This window comes from Oratosquilla oratoria, chromosome 17 (genome assembly GCF_046742065.1).
Source record: "Oratosquilla oratoria isolate Oo_2021 chromosome 17, ASM4674206v1, whole genome shotgun sequence".
Taxonomy (NCBI): domain Eukaryota; kingdom Metazoa; phylum Arthropoda; class Malacostraca; order Stomatopoda; family Squillidae; genus Oratosquilla; species Oratosquilla oratoria.
Window position 1 is genome coordinate 16,549,044 of NC_134793.1, and position 7,500 is coordinate 16,556,543.

At 44.0% G+C, this 7,500-nt stretch overlaps 1 protein-coding gene across 1 annotated transcript in view; it reads right to left on the bottom strand.

Annotated features, from left to right (window-relative positions):
- The window catches only part of LOC143034236 (uncharacterized), a 282,359-nt gene that overhangs the window by 236,390 nt on the left and 38,469 nt on the right, over nucleotides 1–7,500 (bottom strand). The gene's annotated exons all lie outside the window — the stretch shown is intronic.

The following is a 7,500-nucleotide window of genomic DNA, read 5'->3' on the forward strand; positions in this document are numbered from 1 at the left end:
AGGAAAAAGGAGCAGACAATTAAGGATATGGAGGAAGATGGAGGGAAACTGGAGGAAGACCACACACACGCGAGTAGAAGCGTGAAAAAGACGATAGAAAACGGAATGCGGACGCAGTGAAAAGAAGAAAAATGGGAAATGGGACAAGGCTTCAATAAACGAGATGTCTGAATAATGCACAGACATGGAGAGAGAAGAGGCGAGGAGGAGGAGGAGGAGGAGAGGAAGAGAATATCAAAAGGAGGTGAAGGCGAAGGAGGAAGAGGAGATGAAGACATGAAAGAGGATAAGGAGGAAGAGAAGTGGAGGAGGAGGAGGAGGAGGAGTAGAGGAAGAGAGGATGAAAAGGAGGCGAAGGCGGAGGAGGAAGAAAAGATGGAGACATGGAGGAGGATATGGAGGAAGAGAAGTGGAGGAGAAGGTGGAGGAGGAGAAGGAGGAGGAGGAGGAGTAGGAGAGGAAAGTGAAGTGGAGGAGAAAGTGAAGGAGGAGGAGGTAGTGGAGTGGAAGAGGAGTAGGAAGAGAAAGGAGGAGAAAGAAGAAGAAGAGGAGGAGGAGGAGGAGGAGGAGGAGGAGGAGGAAGGGGGAAGATGTGGCATGGAGGAAGAAGAGGAGGAAGAGGAGGAGGAGGAGGAGGAGGAGGAAGAGGAGAAGGAGGAAGTGGAGGAGGAGAAGGAGGAAGTGGAGGAGAAGAAAGAGATTGTTAATCGAACGAAGTAAAGAGAAGAGATCCAATACCATTAAGGCGAAGAAGAAAGATGACGACGACGACGACAAAACCGGGACATGATAAGAGGATTTCGGGAGGGAAGGGAAGGGAGGGAAGGGAGGGAAGGGAGGGAAGGGAAGGGAGGGAAGGGAGGGAAGGGAGGGAAGGGAGAGAAGGGAGGGAAGGGAGGGAAGGGAGAGAGGGAAGGAAAAGAGTGGGAGTGGGAGAGGGAGAGGGAGAGGGAGAGGGAGAGGGAGAGGGAGAGGGAGAGGGAGAGTGAGAGGGGAGGGAAAGGGGGTTGGGAGGGGGGAGAGGGAGAAGGTAAGGGGAGGGAGAGGAAGAAGGGGAAGGGAGAGAAAGAAGGGGAAGGGAGAGGGAGAGGGAGAGGGAGAGGGAGAGGGAGAGGGAGAGGGAGAGGGAGAGGGGAAAGGGAAGAGGGTAAGGAGGAAGAGATGGTTAATCAGAAATAATATTTATGTTGGTGCTCCGGAGGCAACGTTTGGCCGGAGCCCTAGGGTCGCCAAGAGGCACCTTTGGGCCTCAAAAAAAAAGAAAAAAAAAGAAAAAAAAAATCTGACATCACACAATAAATTACGTAATAATCATGACATCACAACGAAAACTTGGCAACACGAAAGATGACGTTGCCAAAAAAAGAAAATACATAAATAAATGAAAGTAATAATAATAACGAAAAAAAAAAAAAAAAAAAAAAAGATAGAATTCTTATCTCCCAGCCACTGGAGCCTGCAGCGACCTTAGGGCCCTGGCCCGACGTTCCAGACCGCAGTTCCAGAAATCACGGGTTCTTCAGAAGCTCTCGTGCATGCACGAGGTAATGCACGATTGCATGGAACTCCTCCCTGGCTCATGAATTCCTGTTTGTTCAGCTCTCTGCGTCCTCCTCCTCCCCCTCCTCCTCCTCTCATTCCTCCTCCCCTTCTTCCTCCTCTTCCTCCTCCTCCCCTTCCTCCTCCTCCCCTTCCTCCTCCTCCTCCTCCTACTCCTCTTCCTCCTCCTCCTACTTCTCCTCCCCTTCCTCCTCCCCCCTTCCTCCTCCTCCCCTTCTTCCTCCTCCCCTTCCTCCTCCTCCCCTTCCTCCTCCTCCCCTTCCTCCTCCTCCCCTTCCTCCTCCTCCCCTTTCTCCTCCTCCTCCTCCTACTCCTATTCCTCCTCCTCCTCCTACTTCTCCTTCTCTTCCTCCTCCTCCCCCTCCCCCTCCTACTACTCCTCCTCCCCTCCTTCTCTTCCTCTTCCTCTTCCTCCTACTCCTCTTTCTCCTCCTCCTATTCCTCCTCCTCTTCCACCTCCTTTCCATTCTCTCTGCATCTCCATTGTTATATTTCTTTACCCTTTCCTCTTCCATTTTCTCCTCCTCCTCCTCCTCCTCCTCCTCCTCCTCCACCTCCATTCCATTCTCTCTGCATCTCCATATTTACTTTTCTTTACTCTTTCCACTTGCATCTCCTCCTCCTCTTCCACCTCCTCCACATGTGCCTCCTCCTCTACTTCCTCCATCTTCACCTCCTCCACCTCTTTCCCTTCTTCGTCCCTCCCCCTCCCCGTTTTCTTTGCCTCTGCACATCTTCCTTTCACACTTATTTGAGATGAAAGAGATTGGGAAGATGTATGGTATTATGTAAGTGTATATACTGTATATACTGTATATATATATATATATATATATATATATATATATATATATATATATATATATATATATTGTATAACGTATGTACTTTTTGTGTACATATTTGGTGTGCATGTGTGTGTGTGTGTGTGTGTGTGTGTGTGTGTGTGTGTGTGTGTGTGTGTGTGTGTGTGTGTGTGTGTGTGTGTGTGTGTGTGTTTGCCTAGCTATATTTACCTACTTGTAGTGCACTGGGTTATAGCTATACTCATGTTGTCCCGTCTCTTTACTTTCCCTCATCAAAAATTGCCTTATAAACGTTTATGATGTTGGTTTGGATTTTGTTTTCTTCTATAGCGTTTCACAACTCAACACGTCTATTTGGAAATTTATCCTTCATAATTTTTTTTTTTTTTTGGGGGGGGGGGCAAGATCTCTTGTTGATCCTTCATCTCACACCAGCAATAACTCTAGGCCTATTCTTTTCTTCATCTTTACCTAATACTCTATATATATATATATATATATATAATTATATCATTTCTCCTTCCCTTTTCCAATGTGGGAAGACTTAGTTTTCTTTATCTTTCTTCACATGTCTCGTCGCTTAGACTTCGAATCATCTTGGTTTCCTCACTTTGTATTCTCTCAAGTTTCCTGATAACTTTGTTTTGCTATGACGACCATACCACCACTGTATGTTTCAATCTAGAATGAATTAGTCTTTCAATAATTCTCTTCTACTCCTCTTTCGTGTAATTAAATGCTGTTCTTATATTCTTCGACAAAGTATAAACATTCCGTCATTTTCTTTATGTGACCTCTTGGCTAAAGACCATCCTCGATCAATGTTCTTAGATAATTTTCATCCTTTAAGCTATTAATTCCTTTCACATTTCATATCTTCCTGTCAGTCTTCTTCTATTTTGGTTTATCATAACTTGGCAGATGCAGGGATAACCCGTCATCCAGGAGGAGCTAAGATAGGAGGGGTGGAAAGGGTGGAAGGGAGTGAAATGGGTGGGAATAGGTACGTGCCTCTGCCATAGCTATCTCCCTTATAAGGGGGGAAAATCTCGTGTTACATAAATCATAATTTCATATTTCGTTACACTGAAATTCAATTTTCATTCCAGACTTCATTCAATAACTTTATCTAGGTCTTCATTCATAAACTTTGCGTTTTCTGCAAACAAACAAGTTTGGAGAACTATCTAATCCATTTATCGTCATTTATATACAAGAGAGACATTACGGGTGTCAATACTGATCCCAGTGGAACTTCGCTAGTTACTTCTCTCCCTTTGAAATTTTCGTCTTTGTTTTTATAAATCTGTCACTTTAAAAAATATTTTACCCATTTCAGCATATTCCCTAAGGCCTCCTATATATTCCAACTCCCATATCAGTTCTTCTGAGCGGCACTTTGTCAAATGCCTTTTCTAAATCTAGGTATATGCAAGCGACCCGTCCCTCTGTCACGTAGCACGACGACCATCCTCGACCATTCTCGAACATCCTCGAACATTACTGGCTTAGATCCACAAAGACTTTTCTTTTCGAAATCCGTATTGGGTGTTGACCAAAATTCCTTCCTCCTTCAACTGGTTTGTCGGTCTTTTGCAATTTTTCACATATTTTAGATTTCGTACTGATCATGGACTCTGGTCTTTGATTTAGTGTGTGTGTTTGTGATTCACTAGGATCTTATTTTACCTTTTGGACTCGTAATCGACAGCTATTACACTCCCGGATGACAGCTCAGAGTTTTTATATATATATATATATACATGCGTGCGTGTGTGAGTGAAGATATACAAGTTTGAGGATTTCGCAATGCGTGCAGAGCCCTCGTTGGACACCCGTTGGGTGGGAGAGTGAGGGAGGAAGGGAGGAGGGGGAGCTGTGTGTTCAAAATTTCCCTTTCAGGGCGGTCAGCAATTTCAAGGTGAAAGAATCCGGTTATCAATAGATTCAGAGCCAAGATGATAAGGAATGATGATTCTCATTTGTTATTAGTTATATGTCAATTTATTATTATTTACTATTTACCTGTTTGTTTATTATTTAACCATACCTATACATTTATTTATGTAATTTATTATTTACACTATTATATTTTTTATTTATTGATTTATTTATCTATCATTATTATGATTTCTTTTCGCATCCGACCTAGATATGGGCCAAAAGGTCTCCTGTCGGCATGCTCCGCCTTTGTAATCCTTTGTAATATATATATGCATGTATATATTATATATATATATGTGTGTGTGTGTGTGTGTGTGTGTGTGTGTGTGTGTGTGTGTGTGTGTGTGTGTGTGTGTGTGTGTGTGTGTGTGTGTGTGTGTGTGTGTTTGTGTGTGTGTGTACCTGTGTGTTTGTTTGTGTGCTTGCATGTCTGTATATCTGTATGACTGTATCCCGGTATGTCTATATGTCTGCATATATGTTTGTGTGTATGTGTCTGATGTCTTCATGTCTATATGCCTGTATGTCTGTATTTCAGTACGTCTGCATGTCTGAATGTCTGTATACCTGTATGATTATATATCTGCTTACCTGTATGTCTGTATCTGTGTGTGTGTATACGTTTCCATATCTATATGTCTGTATATATGCATGTCTGTGCGTTTATCTGTATATCTGTCTGTGCGTTTACCTGTATATCCGTATGTCTGTGCATTTGTCTGTATATCGGTATGTCTATCTATGTGTCTGTACGTTTATGTGTCTGTGCGTCTGCGCGCGGCTGCCTAAGCATTCATATCCTATTCACACGTTCAAGAAAGCGTTTGTGTGTCTTCATGTCCTGGCGTGTGAGATTTTGACCACAAGACTGTTTAAACAAAACCTTTTCTTCCAGGACATGGAAGACCAAGAAGAACATTTTCCGAAGTCAGCCTTCGAAGTCGTAGTTTCCGAGTATTCGCTCTTTCCTAAGAGGGTCTGATTGTGTACTGAGCAACTTGGTGGAAGAAAGGAATTTGAAAAAAAAAAAAAAAAAAAAAAAAAAAAAAGACATCTTAAGTGTGATCTAAGACAAGTTCCCTGGAAGAGGTCCCTGATCTCTTAGGGAATGGAGTATTTTCTCCAGGTCCCTCGACTTCCAGAAGGTTCATGGATCACCTCTACGTCCCTGGGTTCCCTTATGAGCCCCTGAATTTCCTGTGAGTTACTGGATGCCGAACGGGTCCCTGAATCTCCCGTACGTCCCTGGATTCCCTGGTGGTCTCAAAATCCCAGGAGGGTCCCTGGATCTACACCCCTATATCCCTAGGAAATGCTTGGATCTCCCTTACGTCCCTGGTTTCCCTAGTGGTCTCAAAATCCCATAAGGGATTCCTGGATCTCCCGTACATTCCTGGATTTCCTAGTGGTCTCAAAATCCTATAAAGGTCCTTGGATCTCCTCCCCTATATCCCTTGGAAATGCTTGGATCTCCCTTACGTCCCTGGATTCCGTAGTGGTCTCAAAATCCCATAAGGGTCCCTAGATCTCTTCCCCTTGGATCTCCCTTACGTCCCTAGATTCCTTGGGGGTCCCTAAATCCACTTTGGGTTCCTGGATCCCCGTCTCTAGATCCTCTATGGGCCCCTGATTTCCTTACAAGTCCCTGGATGAAAGTTCCTGGTTATTAAGACCTCACACAATCTAATAGTTTTTTTTTTTTTTTTTTTTTTTTTTTTTTTTTTTTTTTTATGAAGAGATGATGAAGCCACATTGATAAATACTATAGACACCTTCACATGGTCCTTCTTTGAACGAAGAGTGCGGGGTGATCTAATTACAAAGAATTGCAAAATAAGAGCAAACAGAAGAATTATAATTTTTTATGATAGATAAATAATAAATAATAGGAATAACCAGATAATAAATACTTAGATAATCAGAGCTGGGCGCGTTCCTCGGTGCTTTCCTATATGCGTTCCTCTGTGTCCTGAGAAAAGTCATGCCAACCAGGACACCGAGTAACGCACCTAGGAACGTGCCCAGCTCTGTAAATGATAATGAATAAATGAATCAAATAAAGTAAATGGGAGGCATTACAGCATCTTGCTTAGGTGTTTATTCCATTCATTAACTACACGGATGGCGAAGTTGTTTCTACCCTGACAGAAGTATTCAAATGGGTCAGGGTCTTTAACAAGGTTGGTGCTGGCAAGGTCATCATATTCAGACATCAGGGCAGGACCAGTAATGGATTAATTTTGGACAAATTTAGATTTAAGATGGAAATAGACAAGTGGTTGACGAAAGAAATCAACTTAGCGGTGAAACAAATGGTTGTTTTAAAAGAAAATGAAACAACTTCATGGATAGTGATGACAGGTAGTAAGGGACATGGAACTGCCTAGTGTAGGCCTTATGGTCTCTCGTAGTCTCCTCCAAGGGAATACATTATTTCATTCTGAGGAAAGGTGGACCTCAAACTGAAGATGTCAAGGACGACCTGAAAAAGACTGAAGGACGAAGCTTTCGGTAGACCAAAGTTTGAGTCACCAAGGACGAGCGAACAAGTGACCCTCGGAGCCAAGGGGGAGCTGTCCAACCTCGCCACGGTCGACGTTGACCTCGGAGAGATTCTCCGAAGACCTGAGAAGGACTTGTCTAATCACCAATGCAAAACTGTCCAGAACTCGAGACCCGAAACTGCAAGGCAAGACACAAGACAAGACAATTTCTTTTCAAAGGAGGAGGAGGAAGTGGAGGAAGAGGAGGAGGGAGGGAGGAGGAGAAAGAAGAGAAGGAGAAGAAGGCGAAGGAGGAGGGAGGAGGACGAGGGGGAAGAACAGGAAGAGGAAGAGGGGGAGGGAAAGGAAGAGCAGGAGGAAGAGAAAGAGGAGGAGAGAGAAGGAGGACAGGGAGGAGGAGAAAGAGGAAGAGGAGAAAGATGAGGAGGAGGAGGGAGGGGGAGGAGGAGGAGGAAGAAGAGGAGAATTCAAGAAGAAGAAGAGAAGGAGGAGGAGGAAGGAGGACAGGAAGAAGGATAAGGAGGAAGAACAGGGGGAGGAGGAGAAGGAGGGAGAGGAAAATCAGGAGGAAGAGAAAGAGGAGAAGGAGAGAGGAGGACAGGGAGTAAGAATAGGAACAGGAAGAGAAGGAGGAGAAAAAGGAAGCGAAAGAAAAGAAGGAGGAGGAGGAGGAGGAGGAGGAGGTG